This window comes from Oryctolagus cuniculus, chromosome 6 (assembly GCF_051225735.1).
Source record: "Oryctolagus cuniculus isolate XC-2025 breed Fujian yellow rabbit chromosome 6, ASM5122573v1, whole genome shotgun sequence".
Lineage (NCBI taxonomy): Eukaryota > Metazoa > Chordata > Mammalia > Lagomorpha > Leporidae > Oryctolagus > Oryctolagus cuniculus.
In genome coordinates, this window is record NC_142872.1 from 108,300,846 (window position 1) to 108,318,296 (window position 17,451).

The 17,451-nt window shown below is 36.1% G+C and overlaps 1 pseudogene; it reads left to right on the top strand.

The window, feature by feature from the left end:
* The first annotated feature begins 13,652 nt into the window (after positions 1-13,652).
* LOC127490838 (U6 spliceosomal RNA) lies at positions 13,653-13,751 on the top strand (annotated as a pseudogene).
* Positions 13,752-17,451: the final 3,700 nt, after the last annotated feature.

The window sequence follows — 17,451 nt, forward strand, 5'->3', positions numbered from 1 at the left end:
CTCTCAGTGTACTAGTTTCTCCAGTATGGACTCTTGGACATTAGTAATTACTTGTTTGGAAGTGAATTCTTTATTGTGACAATGCCGATTTCAATGTGACTACTAAGAATATGTCATTGAACCGTACTAATCAGGAACCCATTCTCAAAGCTCTTTAGTACCACTTGATAAGCCGATATCTGGGAGTTTATTTCAAATTTCACGTATGTACTATTGTATAGAAAATATTAACTCTGGGTAGACCTGTGTGATAAGATTATATATAAGTTTCCTTTTCCTTCTGTTAGTCTTTACATTTAAAGTAAAACAAAAAAGAACACTTTTATAATAATGGAAAAACAATATGATTTAAAATGCATATAATTTAATTGGCATATTTAAATTAGAGCAATTTTAAAAAGCTGTAAAATCAGGAACTGATAGTTGAATGACCTAAAAGAAGTAGTGTGGAATGAAAAGCAAGATGAATAGAGCTCCTCCTTCTATAAATTCTTTTGATATCATTAGTATTGATTTTTTTTCTTTTCTTTCACATTTTCCACAGCAAAAGTGCCTATTATCCTTCTGTTTCTCTTACAATAAATACAGATAATCTTACAGAAAATCGTACAGGTAAAAGAAACCTTAAATTTCAGCAACTTTCCCAGCTGTTTTTTTAATAGATGATGGTACTTGTGTTCTGAGAGTTTACATGGTACGCACAAGATTGTTTCCTGGGTGGTAGAAAGGTTCACTTGATTTTCATGGGGTTCATTGCTTACATTTTAGAAATAGGAACAGTAAAGTCAGCAGCACTATTTTTACAATAAGACATGATTGCTTTGACAGTGTTAGTATGACCGCCCAATTAATTATTTTGGTTGCAAAGCCAAGGGTCTGTTATTAACCCTTCAGAGGTCAGAAACTGACCTAAGTGAAAAAAAACTTGAAAATACCTTCAATCAGGGGTTAGACTCTGAAGACTTTCCCCTCTCACTCATAACTATGACAAAGGGCATGTCCACTTTATCATCTGTAGTCAAATTATCTTTTTTCCTTCTGGAAGCTCAATCAGAAAAAAATATGACATTGAAGTATGAAATATGAACCTGAAGATTTAGAAGTAATAGAAGAATGAGGGAGAAAAATTGCTTGTCATTTACCCTGCATTCTGTGCAGCTGCAAAGGCCCATTCCCACAGATGCAGCTGTTTGGGCCAGCTTTGACTAGTAATTCTTCCAGCAGCATTTTCCTTAACAAGTGTCACTGACTATCTTGTTCATCTATCTTATGTAGAAGTAGAGCATTATTTAATTTTATCAAAGTTGCTTTTCGTAACTGCCTTCTAACTTCAAAATAAAGGGAAGTCTTGTGTTTCTAAAACTACAGTCATGGCTTTAGAATTTGCCATCTACACTTTGTTATCTCTTGGTTGTCCCATCAAGCTTAGAAACAGTTTTGGGCATCTTCATTTCCATGAGTCCCTCAGAATTTGACTTCCTGTTAGAAGATAGGAGAGTGTGTTACTTTCATGACTACAATGAGATACCTGAGGCACTGAAGACTACAAGGAGAAAAGGTTTGTTGGGTGCACGGTGTTGGAGGTTCACATCCAAGATCAGAAGGCTGCATTGGTTTGACCTCTTCCAAGAGCATCAAAGGGCACCAGCAGCAGTGAGTGCATAGGAAGAATCACCTGATGAGACAGGACGCACAGACAGTGAAAGGTGCAAACTCAGCCTTTTGTAACAAGCCTCTTATAAGATGAGAACTCAAAAGGTCACTTGAGAGCTAGCTTCTGATTGCAGTCCCCAGAGGACCAAAGGACTTCCAGCAGTTCCCACTTCCTAAAGGTTCTACTACTTCCTGGTAGCTTACCCCAGGGGAACAAACCTTTAACACTTGGGCCTTTGGGGGACAGCCAAAATCCATACCAATGGGAAAACCTAGCAAATAGTTCTTTTAATTGTTTGCCTTAATGGCAGAAGGTGTTTCCTGAGTTTACTCATTAAAAGGTAAAAAATAAATGTGTTACTATGCTAAATTTCCAAGCCAGTGGTTCCTTCATTCTCCTTTCTCCCAAGCTCATTGAGCTGCACTGGGACATTAAAGACAGAAATCTCTCTAATTCCAAATCTGTAAAGAAGCCAGTGCTCAAAATGTTGATTTCTAAATGTGTATTTATTTTTAGTAAAGTTGAATATTCCAAATGCTAAGGCAATGAAGTTCCGTGGTAGATTTCATTAAATCTTGAAGCTGAGAAGCATGAAGAAAAGTTTAGCATGTGGAAGCCAAAACAATCTTTATTATTATTAGTGTCATTATTATTTTAAATATTTATTTGTTTTTCAACAGAGTTACAGAGGGAGAGGGAGAAACACATACATACAGAGAAAGATCCTCCATTCATTGGTTCACTATCCAGCTGGCTGCAATGGTTGGAGCTGGGCTAGCCTGTATCCAGGAGCCTGGAGCTTCCTACAGGTCTCCAACACAGGTGGCAGGGCCCCTGTGTTGTATCAGGCCACTAACAGAGAGCTGGATTGGAGGTAGAGCAGCCGGGACATGAATCGGTGCCCATGTGGGATGCTGACGTTGCAGGTGGTGGCTTAACCCTCTGAACTACAATGCCAGCCCCTATAATCTTTATTATTGCTAAAAGATAATTGAGGCTATATGGTTTTTATTTGTGGGCAACACTGAACCCAAGAAGCAGTGGTCTTAGAGGTACAGCTGTGCAAGTTTAGGGCAGGTCTATCCTCATCCACTCTGGGAAGCTCCTTAAAAATCTATAGCATGCAGGAACAGATTGGAAGTGTTTCCTGAAGGCAGCTGACTTCCAAGAAGGCAGAAGAATGATCTGCTCTACTCACTTGTAATTCTCCTTTTAAAGTCTTATTAGATGAAAGGTTGGAAAAGGGATTCTAAGCCAAGGTTCTTATATCCAGTGAACATCTCCCCATGGGAAGAAACATTGGAGATAGACTACTTCTTACATGACCCTTTTGTTGAAACTAAACAGAAATAAAGAGTATGCTATTTTAAAATCGCCACTTTTCCATTTATCCAACTATAGCTAGTTCTTTCCAAATTGTCTTTTTTTGTATTGCATAATTTTTTTTCAGGCAGAAAAAAAATAATGACAACAGCAACTTTTTTAACTTGACTAATTGCCAGGTAGAGCAGTTTGTGCTAGTTGGCAACAATATCTTACATGTCATTGTTCCATGATAGACAGAACTAGAGGACAATCTGATCATATCCAGTGTTGCAGCACACACCCAAATCTGATTTATTTGTCTTCTTGAGAATTGCAGATGGTCAAGTCTCCCTTTCATTGCCTTTGGGATCAATCCATTTGTTGAGCTGATGGAACTAACTAGCCAGATCTTGGTACACCTGTCCCTATTTAGGGAAAATATTGCTTATTTGCCATAAACATTCTTTTTAGGGTCTTATGGCAGATGTTTCTTTGTACTACCTGTCTGAGATTAAATTCTTAGAGGAAAAATGGCCAGAATAGTACTTTCAATAATAATGTGAGTGCTCATTTATATGTAAAGGTAATTTTTCCCATCAAATTTACTTCTTTTAACTGTCTTACTGTTGAATAACAATAATTTTGTAGTTTTTGTAGGTCAACCAAAGTCTAGTATCAGTAGTTTGACATACTTCAATGTACTATTATCTGAATTCATTCAAAATGTAAAATATACATCATACATGTTAAATTTAAGGAATATAAGCTGCACATATTATATATGTATACTATATTACATATAGTATATAATATATACAATATATATTGCACATATAAATGCACATGAAAAATTGACAATTTTTAGACTATTAGATGCATATTACAAATATATAAAAATTATAAGTTAAAAAGAAGCTTATAACTTAACTGTTGTACTATGGAATCTGAAACTATATTATTCAGCTTTTGTACTTTGAACACTTGAGGCAATGAGAATTTAAAAGGTGAATATTGACTTAGTATTTTTATGAATATAATTTTGAATTGTAGTCCCTCTAAAAGTCTGGTAGGTGACCAGAAATCCCTGGACTGCACTTTGACAATGTTTACTTAATAAAATATGATAATATAATACAGCATAATGTGTGTGTATGTGTGTGTGTGGTATCTGGGGATGTAGCCTGTATAGGACGCTTAGCAGGCAGCTTCCTGGTGAAGTAAACTTTGAGCCAAGGACTAATGATGCAGAGGAGTGAGCCTTGTACCACAAAGAGCGTTTTCTGCACAGGAGCAGTCAGTGCAGATGCTCTGTGCAGACAGGAGGTGAGCGGTTTGCATTATTGACTTAGGTAGTTGGATAACCTCTTTATAGAAAGATTTGCCTGTGAATTGTAAATTTCAGCTGTTCTTAGAGTGACTTTTTTTTTAACGAAAGTCTTTGCAGAAATGTGACACGTATTTAGGATCATACAATGACCATATGATAGTGCTACTTTACTAATTGCTCTTCTTTTTCCATTTACGTAGGATAAAGGATGCCCCCACTTCATATTCTATTGGCTTTGGAGATTCAGGGTGTATTTAAAGTCATTTTTGTCCAATTAAATAAAATAGTTTATAAGAATATATAGACATTGAGCAATTAAAATATATGCTATGGTTGCAAGAAATGCATAATTTGCAGGAATTAACTGTGTGATAGATTTAAATAATTTTTTCAAAGAAATTTCCGATATTATTACTGTTACAAGAATTCAGAGTCACTTCTTTGTCTAACAGTAGTGAAGAGTAACGATAATAAGGGAAAGTGAGCAAAGCAAGTTAAAGTAGATTTTATTGAGAAGCTGAGACTCCTGCTTGCCAGGATTGTTCCCCAAGTGAGGGTTCATCAAGGTCTGGCTATTGGGAGTGTATAAAGGGAGTGCATATCAAAGATCAATTCTTCTACATAGTTTCAGTATGTCAGGGCTCCACTTTTTTTTTTTTTCTGTGTTTGTTGTGTAGTGGTCATGATTCCTGACCAGTTAACCAACATTACCAGGTCGACCACTTGGGATATGAGACAGTTGAGAATAGGAGAAATATTGTCTTTTCTTCTCTACATTTTTTAAATTTACATGAGGAAAAAAATTTCAAGTATCTCTTTTTTAAAAGATTTATTTATGTCTGCAATGGCCAGTGCTGGGCCAGGCTGAAGCCAGCAGTCAGAGCTTCTTTCAGTCTCTTACATGGGTGGTAGGCGCCCAAGTACTTTGGCCATCTCCTGCCACCTTTCCCAAGCCATTAGCAAGGAGCTGGATTGGAAGTGGAGTGGCCCAGAGGTGAATGTTGCATTACCAGCTATACCACAATGCTGGCCCAGAATTTCATGTATTTCATATATACAGATTTAAGAGCATAATACTTTTCACCCTTACTTGCCTCACATTCCCCTTCCTCTTTTTTTCTTTTCATTTTATTCAATGACGTACTTTCAATTTACTTCATAATCTTAAGCTTAAACCTCTCTTAAGTAAATAATTCAACAAGTAGCAAGAGTACGGATAAAGGTTATAAACAATAGTCAATCTCAAAATGTCAAATTCATTATACACATTACTTTTTTTGTACTCTATGTATTAGTTACCAAAAATTGCAGAAAACATGCTATTTGTCTTTTTGGGACTGACTTATTTCACTAAGTTATTTGGTCTCCAACTGCATCCATTTTGTTACAAAAGACAGAATTTGATTCTTTTTTTATGGTTGAGTAGTATTCCATTGTGTATGTATGCTACATTTTCTTTATCCAGTCATCAGATGATGGACATCAGTGTTGATTCCACATCTTAGCTATTATGAGTTGAGCTGCTATAAACACAGAAGAAGAAGTAAATCTTTCATATGCTGATTTCATTTCCTCTGGGTAAATTACCAGGAGTGGAATGGCTGGGTCATATAATAGATCAGTTTTCATGTTCTGAGGAATCTCCATGTTGTTTTCCATAATTGCTATACTAATTTGCATTCTTATTAACAATGTGTTTTCTCTGTATCCTTACCACCATTTTTTAAAAATTTTTTGGATGTTAGCAATTCTAACAGGGGTGAGATGAACCTTGTTCTGATGTTATTTGCATTTCCATGATGGCTAGTGAACCTAAGTGTTTTTTTCATGTGTTCGTTGGTCTTGTATTTCATCCTTTGAAAAATTCCTGTTCATATTCTTAGACCGTTTCTTAAAAGGATTGTTTGTTGTGTTGTTGAATTTCTTGAGCTCCTTATATATTATGGATACTAATCCTTTATCAGATGTATAGTTTGCAGATCTTCTCTCCCATTCTGTCAGTTACCTCTTTACTTTGCAGTGCAGCAGCATATTAGTTTTATGAAATCCTGTTTGTTTATTTTTGCTTTTTCTGCCTGTGCTACTGGAGTCTTATCCAAGAAGTCTTTGCTTATGCCAGTGTCTTAAAGCATTTCCCCTATGTTTTCCTCTAGTAATTTGAGGGTTTCAGGTCTTAGATTTAGATTCTGATCTGTCATGACTTGATTTTTGTATAAGGTGTAAAGTAGAGGTCTTGTTTCATATTTCTGTCTTCAGAGATTCAATTTTCCCAACACCAGTTATTTAAGAGATTGTACTTTGTCCAGAGTTGATTAAAGCTTATTTGTCAAAGATTAATTAATTGTAGATATGTGGGTTAATTTCTGGAGTCTTTAATCTGCTCCTTTGGTCTACATGTCTATTCTTTTTTTTCTCTTTAAGATTTTATTTATTTATTTGAGAGGTAGAGTTACAGACAGTGAGAGGGAGAGACAGAGAGAGAGGTCTTCCCTCCGTTGGTTCACTCCCCAAATGGCCGCAATGGCTGGAGCTGCGTCAATCCAAAGCCAGGAGCCAGGAGTTTCTTCCTGGTCTCCCGTGTGGTTGCAGGGGCCCAAGGACTTGGACCATCTTACACTGATTTCCCAAGCCACAGCAGAGAGCTGAATTGGAAGAGAAGCAGCTGGACTAGATCGGGCGCCCATGTGGGATCCTGGTTCCCAGGCAGAGGATAGATAGCGCTGGCCCCTATATGTCTATTCTTATGCCAGTACCAGGCTGTTTTGATTATGACTACCTTAGAATATGTCTTGAAATCTGGCATTGTGATGCCTCCAGCTCTATTTTTATCGCTTAGGATTGCTTTAGCTATTCAGGATCACTTGTGATTCCACATGAATTTTAGGATCTTTTTTTCCAGATCTGAAAAGAATGTCTGGTATTTTGATTGCGATCACATTGAATCTGTAGATTGCTTTAGGTAGTATGGCTATTTTGAGGATATTAATTCTTCCAATTCATGAACATGGAAGATTTTCACATTTTTTTCTATCTTCTTCTATTTATTGTTTTGTGGTTTTCATTATAGAGATCTTTCACATCCTCGGTTAAATTTATCCCAAGGTATTTAATATTTTTTTAGCTATTGTAAATGGTACTGATCTTACAAGTTATTTCTTAGCCACAGGATTGTTTCTGTGTACAAATGCTACTATTTTGTGTGTTGGTTTTATATCATGCAACGTTGTCAAAATATCTTATGAATTAGAATACTGCAGATTTTTAGTTCTTCAAACAGGGATAATTTGACTTTCTCCTTTCCCATTTATATACGTTTGATTTTTTTTTCTTGTCTAACGACTCTGACTAGAACTTTCAAGAACTATATTCACAGTAATGATGAAAGTGTGCATCCTTGTCTGGTTCCAGACTAGTTAAGGTGCCCTGTGCTTCACTGATCAATTGCTAACCACTTAACCCATGCTGCTTTGTGTTGTGTTCTGTTACAATGCTAGAACCTAGTTTCTCAATAGAGTTGCCTATGAGTATTGGGCCCAGGGTGTTCCCTAACTCAATATTTTCATTTTCTTGGGGACAAAGACATTTGTGTAATAAGCAGGTAGCAGGTTTCACACAAACACCTGGTTCCTAATCCCCACAATACCCTTTCCTAACTGCCTATTAACTCTTTTAACTCCTTGTATTAATTCTTTTCAGAAATGCTCAAATGGTTTTTGTTGTGGTGCAGTGTGTTAAGTTCTGTTTGCAAAAGCAGCACCATATATCCAAGTACTCACTACTCTACCTCTGATACAACATCCTGCTAATGTGCCCGGGATGATCGTAGAAGATAGCTCAATTATTTGACCTCATGTCATGCATTAGAGAGACAAAGATGGAGTTCCTGGCTCTTGGCCTCAACCTGGCTGATCTGGAATTTTGAGGAGTGAGTTAGTGGATGGAAGCTCTCTCTTGTCTCTCCTCTCCCTGTCACTCTTTCAATTAAATAAATGAGTAAACAAATCTATAATTTTAAAATCTTTTATTTTTTATTGTCCACATCAATATTTTACAGAAAAAAGTTAAAGTGTCCTTTAATGTTAAATTGTAAGTACATGTTCTCTATTTAGTTTTCAATATAGAGACTTAAGTTTTTACATATATATAATCATTAAACATAATAATTTGTGTCCTAATATCCACTTTTGAGTCTCATTTAGACATTTTTGCATATAACTTTACAAAAAAAAGAAATTCTCAATTTGGGAATATCATTCAAATAAACTAATGAAATGTGATTTTAAGGTTTAATTTTGGAAAGCATAATTTACTTGCATCTTTTATATCTGTATATTCGTGAAAATATTTTGGAAGGATGACATACTATATTTCAGAATCCACTTAAGTTTGCATATTCCATACACTCACTTTGCAGTCTATTAATAAAAATCTTTATTGGTTACAATTTTCAAAAAAATCTGTATTTGATAGAGATGTGTATGTGATATACTCTTGGGATCAGATTTTGTCAAATTTTAATTTAAAAATACCTAATGAGGTTATTCCTAGTCTTCATCCTATTGGGGAAGGTCTTCACCTATCATCTGCCTAACCAGTGTCATGCATGGCAGCATCTCATTTAATGATGCTCTCTGTCCTTAGTAGATAGGAAGCAGATCACCACGCTGTGTCCTCACAAAGACAGTTCTCTATTGCTACATTCTCACAAGTTCATCAGGAATGGATTTGTCCCGGCCTGAAAGAATCTGATCAACATCCTTTCCTGAAACACCATCAGGACAAGGGCTTTCTTCCTGAAACACCATCAGGACAAGGGCTTTCTTCCTGAAACACCATCAGGACAAGGGCTTTCTTCCGAGTTAACTGTGACAACTGAGGATGTTGTTTGGAGGACTAAGCAGGATGTGTGAACTCATCTGAGCGTGAAAATGGCACCTTTGTGGCTTTTGTTTCTAAATTGATTCTTCTTTGTTTGTTACTTATGATTTAATTTCTAAGAATACCATCTCCCCTGAGAAAGCTTCCTGAATCCTCTTTTATGCTTTCCCAATGTTGCTTTTAAGAACAAGATAGAGTTCTATTGAATGATGCTGCTTTCAGAAGACTCCTGCCACACCATATGTTTGCTTTTATTGTTACACCAATCACAGTCTGCTTTACGTTAGAGTTGTGTGTGGACTGTAAACTTCTCAGCCAGTGAGGGGGTGGGAAGACTGAAAAATGTACATGTTTTGGATTCAGAGAGTTCTGGGTAGGAATCCACTTTGACTTTAGGAATTTTTTGTGATGGTTCTGATTCGTACTTTCCTCATTTGTGAACGGGGTAAATGAATGTTTTGTGGTTTATTTGGAACTGTATGAGATATAAAATATTGAGGACTCTAAAATGTTAAGTCTGTTTGCCTTTGCATCATTAACTACAGGTTTTATATCTCACAGAATTGCCTAACCTATTATTTTTAATTTCTAGAAAAATAAATTCTGCTTTCCTTTCTAAGTAATGGAAGAGTTATTTCCACTATTATCAGTGCTCCTCATCTGAGAAACATTCAGTTCGAATTATTACAGAGTGGAATGAGTAAGAGTTATTCAGGAGGAAGGAGACTAGGTAAGGTCCTGGAGGCTAGGTCTGTACTGCTGAAGGGAACAAAAATCATGTCACTTCTGAAATGGAGCAGTTACAGAAGTAGGAAGTAGGAAAGCAGGTGGAACTGAAGCACAGATGTTTTTTGCTGACACATTAGTGTTTTCTACTTAATACTGAGGAATATGACGTGATATTCAAGTATTATGTACTTCATGGTTAGGTTACACAGTCAGGTATTAATATTTTAAATAATCATTTTAGTTAAAAATGGAAGAAGTAGATGTTAAGAAAGAATGATAGCAGTGAGATCAATAGGTATAGTACTAGTGCCTGAGGAATTCCAAGTATAAATGAGAAGTCTTCAAACGTTCATGAAACTATGGAAAAATATGCATAAGTTTCATGTTTTGCATCAAAAATAATCTAATCACTTAAGGTAATGTTTTCCCAAGAAACATTTTGCAATACTTTTGTATGTAAATACAAGCATGTATTCATATGTATAAGAATATACACACAAACCAGCTTAATTGTAATTGCTTCTCTGAGTGGTGCAATAGTGACAGTTCATTTTTTTTATTTATCTTTGGATTTTGATTTCCCTTAGTATTTAGTTCTTATATGTGTATTCATGAAATAGCACAGATTTATATGATTCCTTTGTACAATTTTATTTTACTAACAAATTTAGTGACCTAAGTTTATTTTTGTCAAACATTTAGATGTCTTCAATTTAGTTGTAAAATATTTAAACTCCATGACCTCTGTTTTTGAGAATTTGTGCTCTTGTTCAATTGTTTGATCTCCTACCCTCTTGGGTTTCAAGTGTTGTCACTTTCCTTTTGTTTTCTTGCTTTGTTTCCCAAGCTACATGTTTTTCTTTGGTTCAGTCTGAATAAATCTGTATTTATTTACACTGTGGACCTTTATTTTGTTTTCATTTGTTTTGCAGAGACAAATTCTGCTCTCTGACCAATGATATTGTGCTCAGATGTACTCTTCCACTGCAGTTGTGTGCTTGTGTCTCCCTTTTATCCAATCTTAGGAAGTAAAGGAAAATCTATAATTACAGCAAACACTGCTACTCGTGTTATCTGTCTTCCTGAGCACCTGCAATAAGCTTCTTGTGCAGGGAATAAATGAGCAGGTCTCAAAGAGGACTAGCCACCAGCACATTTGTTTTACTCGCCTATTTCTAGACCCTGCCTGGGTGATTATAATTTAGTAGATTTGGATATGACCTCCACGTATGTGTGTTTAACATTCCTGGCAGAAGATTTTCAAGTACATCCACTTAAATGAGCCAGTATATTTACTTAGCCTGTATAGGCATTGTACTAAGAATTTTGGGCATTTTAACTCACTTAAGCCTCACAACTCTGTAAGGATTTCAATTTTACTATTACTTCCTATAAGACAAAATATACAGATATTAACTTCACAAAGCTAGTAAGTGATACAGCCGACTTCACACACAGGCAGATTGAATCTAGAGTGCAGATTTTCAACTACTAATAGATCTGACTTTCTGGAGTGTTCCTTTAAAATATATTAGGCTACCAAGAGTTTTCTTCTAATATATAAGCATGTGTTTTTTGGATTTTATAATTCTATATATAAAGTTGATGGTAGAAATTGTTAAGGAGGCAGAAGGCTAGACTGACTTGGTAGAATAAAGGTCAAAGAAATGATGCTATGTCATAATCATGAACAATTCCAGAGGGATTTTGAACATGAGCTGCTCTGGTTTCTTATATGTAAATGGATCTTTGAATAAGGGCCACCTGGTGAGGGATGTGCAAAGAATCAGCATTCCATTCGAAAAACAGTTTGTTTGACTGTGAAAAGTCCATCTATAGTCCAAGCATGTCTAAGCATGAAGGTGAAGCACTGTGTATAAAAGTCACCAAATACTGTTGCATATTTACTGTATACTAGGTAATTGTAAATGATTTCATATATTAAAAATGAGCTTGATAACTATAATACACAAAATCAAATTCATAAACAATATTAATCACTGGTTATGGAAGAACATTTCCATGAGTAAGTTCAGATTAGGATTATATGTTTGATTATACTTTGAATAATTGCAGCAATTAGCAACTTCAGCAGCTTTAGTTCATTTCTCTGGGTACAGATTAAAAGATAGGAAAGCTGTTATTTCATCCTGACTATCTTTGCCAGGACTTGTGCAATCAGAGCAATTGAATTTGGAGGCTTGATTTACAGTAAGTCTTGATACATTGGTCTAATATTTTTGGTTATCAAAATTTTAGATTTATTTTAAAATAAGAATATATGACATTTCATGTTTTTAAAATTTTATTTATTTAAGGTAAAGGCATTTCATATATTTCATATATACAGATTTAGTGATACATAATGATACTTTCAACGGTACCCTCACTACCACCCATGCTCCAAAACTTCTTCCTTCTCCCTCTCTTATTCCTACTCTTACTTTTTACAAAGATCTATTTTCAATATATTTTATACTGATAAGGTTAACCCTAAATTAAGTAAAGAGTTCAACAAATAATATGTAGGAAAATAAACACTGTTTGTCAATGGTAGAGACAAAGGCTGTAAAGGATCATTGAATCTCAAAATGTCAGTTACATTACAACACATTACATTTTAAGTACTCTATTATATACCACAGATCAGTGAAAATACGTAGTATTTGTCTTTTTGGAACTGGCTTATTTCGTTAAGTATAATGGTTTCTAGTTGCATACACTTTGTTGCAAAAGAAAGCATTTCATTTTTTTAAGATTTATTTTATTTATTTGAAAGTCAGAGTTATACACAGAGAGAAGGAGAGGGAGAGATAGAGGGAGAGGGAGAGAGAAAGAAAGGTCTTCCATCCTCTGGTTCACTCCCCAGTTGGCTGCAATGGCTTGAGCTGAGCCAATCCGAAGCCAGGAGACAAGAGCTTCCCCTGGGTCTCCCACGTGGGTGCAGGGGCTCAAGGGCTTGGGCCATCTTTTACTTGTTTCCCAGGCCATAGCAGAGAGCTGGATCAGAAGTGGAGCATTCACATAGGATGCTGGCACTGCAGGCGTTGGCTTTACCTGCTATGCCACAGCACCAGCCCCAGCCCCAACATTTCATTTTTTTTAACAACTGAGTAGTACTCCATAGTGTATGCATGCTGTAATTTCTTTATCCAGTCACCAGTTCATGGACATCTGGGTTTATTCCATATATTAACTATTGTGAATTGAGCTGCTATAAACATGAGGGTACAGATCACACTTTCATATGCTGATTTCTTTTGGTTTGGATAAATTCTCAGGAATGAGATTGCTAGGCCATATGGTAGGTGTATATTCAGATTTGAAAGGTATTTCGAAACCATCTTCTGCAGTTGTTGCACCAGTTTACATTCCCACCAACAATGGATTAGTGTACCCTTTCCTCCACATCCTCAATGACATTTATTGTTTGTTAATTTCTGTATGAGAGCCATTCTAACTGGAGTGAGATGAGACTTCATTGTGGTTTTGATTTGCATTTCCCTGATGGCTAGTGGTCCTGAATACTTTTTTTCATACCTGTTGGTGCTTTGAATTTTGTCTCTTGAAAAATGCCTGTTCAAGTCTTTTGCCCGTTTTTAAAATGGATATTTTGTTTTTTTGTTGTTGACTTTCTTGTGCCCTTTATAGATTCACATCTTTATGTTAACTCTTTATATTTATCTTTATATTATTTATATATTATTATATCTTTATATTAGCCTTTAACAGTTGCATAGTTTGCAAATATTTTCTCCTGGGCTCACTTCGGCAGCACATATACTAAAATTGGAATGATACAGAGATTAGCATTGCCCCTGCACAAGGATGACATGCAAATATTTTTTCCCATTCTGTCAGTTGCCTCTACACTTTTCAGTGCTTCTTTCGCAGTGCATAAGCTTCTCAGCCTGATATAATCCCATTTGTCAATTTTGGCTTTGATTGCCTGTGCTTCTGGAGTCTTTCCCAAGAAGTCTTTGCCTATGCCAATGTCTTGCGTTTCCCCAATGTTCTCCAGTAATTTGATGGTATCAAGTTGTAGATATGTTGACCCATTATGAGTGGATTTTTGGGTAAGGTGTAAGGTATGGATCTTGTTTCATACTTCTGTGGAGGTCCAGTTTTCCCAGCACCATTTGTTGAAAAGACTGTATGTCTTGAAATCTTCAATGGCGAGGCCTCTGGCTTTTTTTTTTTTTTTTTTTTTAAGACAGCTTTAGCTATTCAGGGTCTTGTGTATTTCCATTTGGATTGTGACATATTTTTTCTAGATCTGTGAAGAATTTCTGGCATTTTGATTATGATTCTATTGAATCTTTAAATTGCTTTTGGTGATATGGACATTTTGATGATACTGGTTCTTCCAATCCAGAACCATGGAAGATTTTTCCTTGTTTGGTTCTTGTTCTGTTTCTTTCTTTAATATTTTGTAATTTTCACCATAGAGATCTTTGACATCCTTGGTTAAATTTATTCCAAGATCTTTAAATTTTTGTAGTTATCGTGAATGGATTGGTCTAAAATTTCTTTCTCAACCATGGCATTGTCTGTGTATAAAAAGGCTATTGTGGCTGGAGCCGCAGCTCAATAGGCTAATCCTCCACCTGTGGCTCTGGCACCTGGGTTCTAGTCCCGGTCGGGGTGCCGGATTCTGTCCTGGTTGCTCCTGTTCCAGTCCAGCTCTCTGCTGTTGCCCGGGAAGGCAGTGAAGGATGGCCCAAGTACTTGGGCTCTGCACCAGCATGGGAGACCAGGAGTAAGGACCTGGCTACTGGCTTCGGATCAGCGCAGTGTGCCAGCCGCAACACAGTGGCCATAGCGGCTACTTGGGGGTGAACCAACAGAAAAAGGAAGACCTTTCTCTCTGTCTCTCTCTCTCACTGTCTAACTCTGCCTGTCAAAAAAAGGGCTATTTTTTGTGTATTAATTTTATATCCTGACACTTTATGAAGCTCTATGATTTTCAATAATCTCTCAGTTTAATCTTTTGGATTCCTTATATATGAAATAATGTTATCTGCAAATAGGGATAGTTTGACTTCCTCCTTTCTGATTTATTTCATTTTGATTACTTTTTACTTGCCTAATGGCTCTGGCTAAAACTTTCAGGATTATATTAAATAGCATTGGTGAGAGTGGGCATCCTTGTCTGTTTCCTGATCTTAGGAGAAATGCTCCCAACAATTCCCAATTCAATAAGATGCTGGCTGTGGGTTTGTTATATATTGCTTTGATAGTGTTGAGGAACATACTTTGTATACCCAATTTGCTTAAGGTTTTCATCATGAAGAGATGTTTTATTTTATCAAATGCTTTCTCTGCATCTATTTGATAATCATATGGGTTTTGTTCTTCAGTTTGTTAATGTGACGTATCACATTTACTGATTTGCGAAAGTTGAACCATCCCTGCATACTAGGGATAAATCCCACTTAGCCTGGGTGAATGATCTTTCTGATGTGTTGCTGGATTTGATTAGCTAGTATGTTATTGATGATTTTTGCATCTATGTTCATAAGGTATATTGGTCGATAGTTCCTTTTCTCTGTTGTATTTTTTCTGGTTTAAGAATTATGCTAATGTTGGCTTCATAGAGGGAGTTTGGATGGATTCCCTCCCATTCAATTGTTTTGAATGGCTTGATAAGAATTAGAATGATCTCTTCTTTAAATGTCTGGTAGAATTCATCAGTGAAGCCATCCGGTCCTGGGCTTTTCTTTGTAAGGTGGGTATTTATTTCTGACTCAATCTACATCTTGGTTATTGGTCTGTTTAGGTTTCCTATGCATTCATGACTCAATTTTGGTAGATGGTGTATGTCCAGGAATCTATCCATTTATTCCAGATTTCTCAATTTTTGGCATACAATTTTTATGGTAATTCCTGATGATTCTTTTTATTTCTGTGGTATCTGTTACTATATTTCCTTTCATATCTCTGTTTTTATTCATTTAGTTCTCCCTTTTGCTTTGGCTAGTTGGGCCAATGGTATATCAATTTTGTTTATTTTTTAAAAAAACAACTTTTTTTTCACTGATTTTTATTTATTTGTTTCACTTTTGTTTATTTCCTTTATAATTTTAATTATTTCATTCCTCCTACTAATTTAGGATTTGGTTTGTTGTTTTTCTAGGTCCTTAAGATGCAATGATAACTCATTTATTTTGTCTTCATTCATTTCCAGAAATTTTTGGATTTGCATTTTGATTTCTTCTATGACCCACTGCTCATCCAGGAGCATGTCGTTCAATTTCCATCTCTTCATGTATGTTCTGTAGATTTTTGAGTTAGTGATTTACAGCGTCAATCCGTTCTTTTCAGAGAAGATGCATGGTATGATTTCAGTTTTCTTGAATTTGATGAGACTTGCTTTATGGCCTTGCATATAGTCTATGCTAGAGAAAGCTCCATGCACTGATGAGAAGAATGCATATTCTTCAACTGTGGGATGAAAAGTTCTGTGGATATCAGTTAGGTATATTTGGTCCATAGTGTTGATTAGTTCTGTCTCTTTGTTGATATTCTGTCTAGTTGATGTATCCATTGATGAAAATGGGATTTCTTTAACTTTTATTTAATAAATATAAATTTCCAAAGTACAACTTTTGGATTACAGTGGCTTTTTCCGTCCCATAACTTCCCTCCCACCTGCAACTTTCTGGTCTCCTGCTTCCTTTCCCATACCATTTACATCAAGATTCATTTTCGATTCTCTTTATATACAGAAGATCAGTTTAGCATACATTAAGTAAAGATTTCAACAGTTTGCACCCACACAGAAACACAAAGTGTAAAGTACTGTTTGAGTACTAGTTATAGCATTAATTCACATAGTACAACACATTAAAGACAGAGATCCTACATGGGGAGTGAATGCACAGTGACTCCTACTGTTGACTTAACAATTGACACTCTTGTTTATGGCGTCAGTAATCTCCCTAGGCTCTTGTCATGAGTTGCCAAGGCTATGGAAGCCTTTTGAGTTCGCTGACTTCAATCTTATTTAGACAAGGTCATAGTCAAAGTGGAAGTTCTCTCCTCCCTTCAGAGAAAGGTATCTCCTTTTTTGATGGCCCGTTCTTTCCACTGGGATCTCACTCTCACTCACAGAGATCTTTCATTTAGTTTTTTTTTTTTTTTCCCAGATTGTCTTGGCTTTCCATGCCTAAAATACTGTCATGGGCTTTTTAGCCAAATCTGAATGCCTTGAGGGCTGATTCTGAGGCCAGAGTGCTGTTTAGAACATCTGCCATTATTTCAGTCTTCTGTGTATCCCACTTCCCATGTTGGATAGTTCTCTCCTTTTTAATTCTTTAAGTTAGTATTAGCAGACACTAGTCTTGTTTATGTGATCCCTTTGACTCTTAGACCTATCAGTTTGATCAATTGTGAACTGAAATTGATCACTTGGATTAGTGATATGGCATTGGTACATGCCACCTTGATGGAATTGAATTGGAATCCCCTGGAACGTTTCTAACTCTACCATTAGGGATAAGTCTGATTGAGCATGTGCTGAGCTGTATATCTCCTCCCTCTCTTATTCCCACTCTTG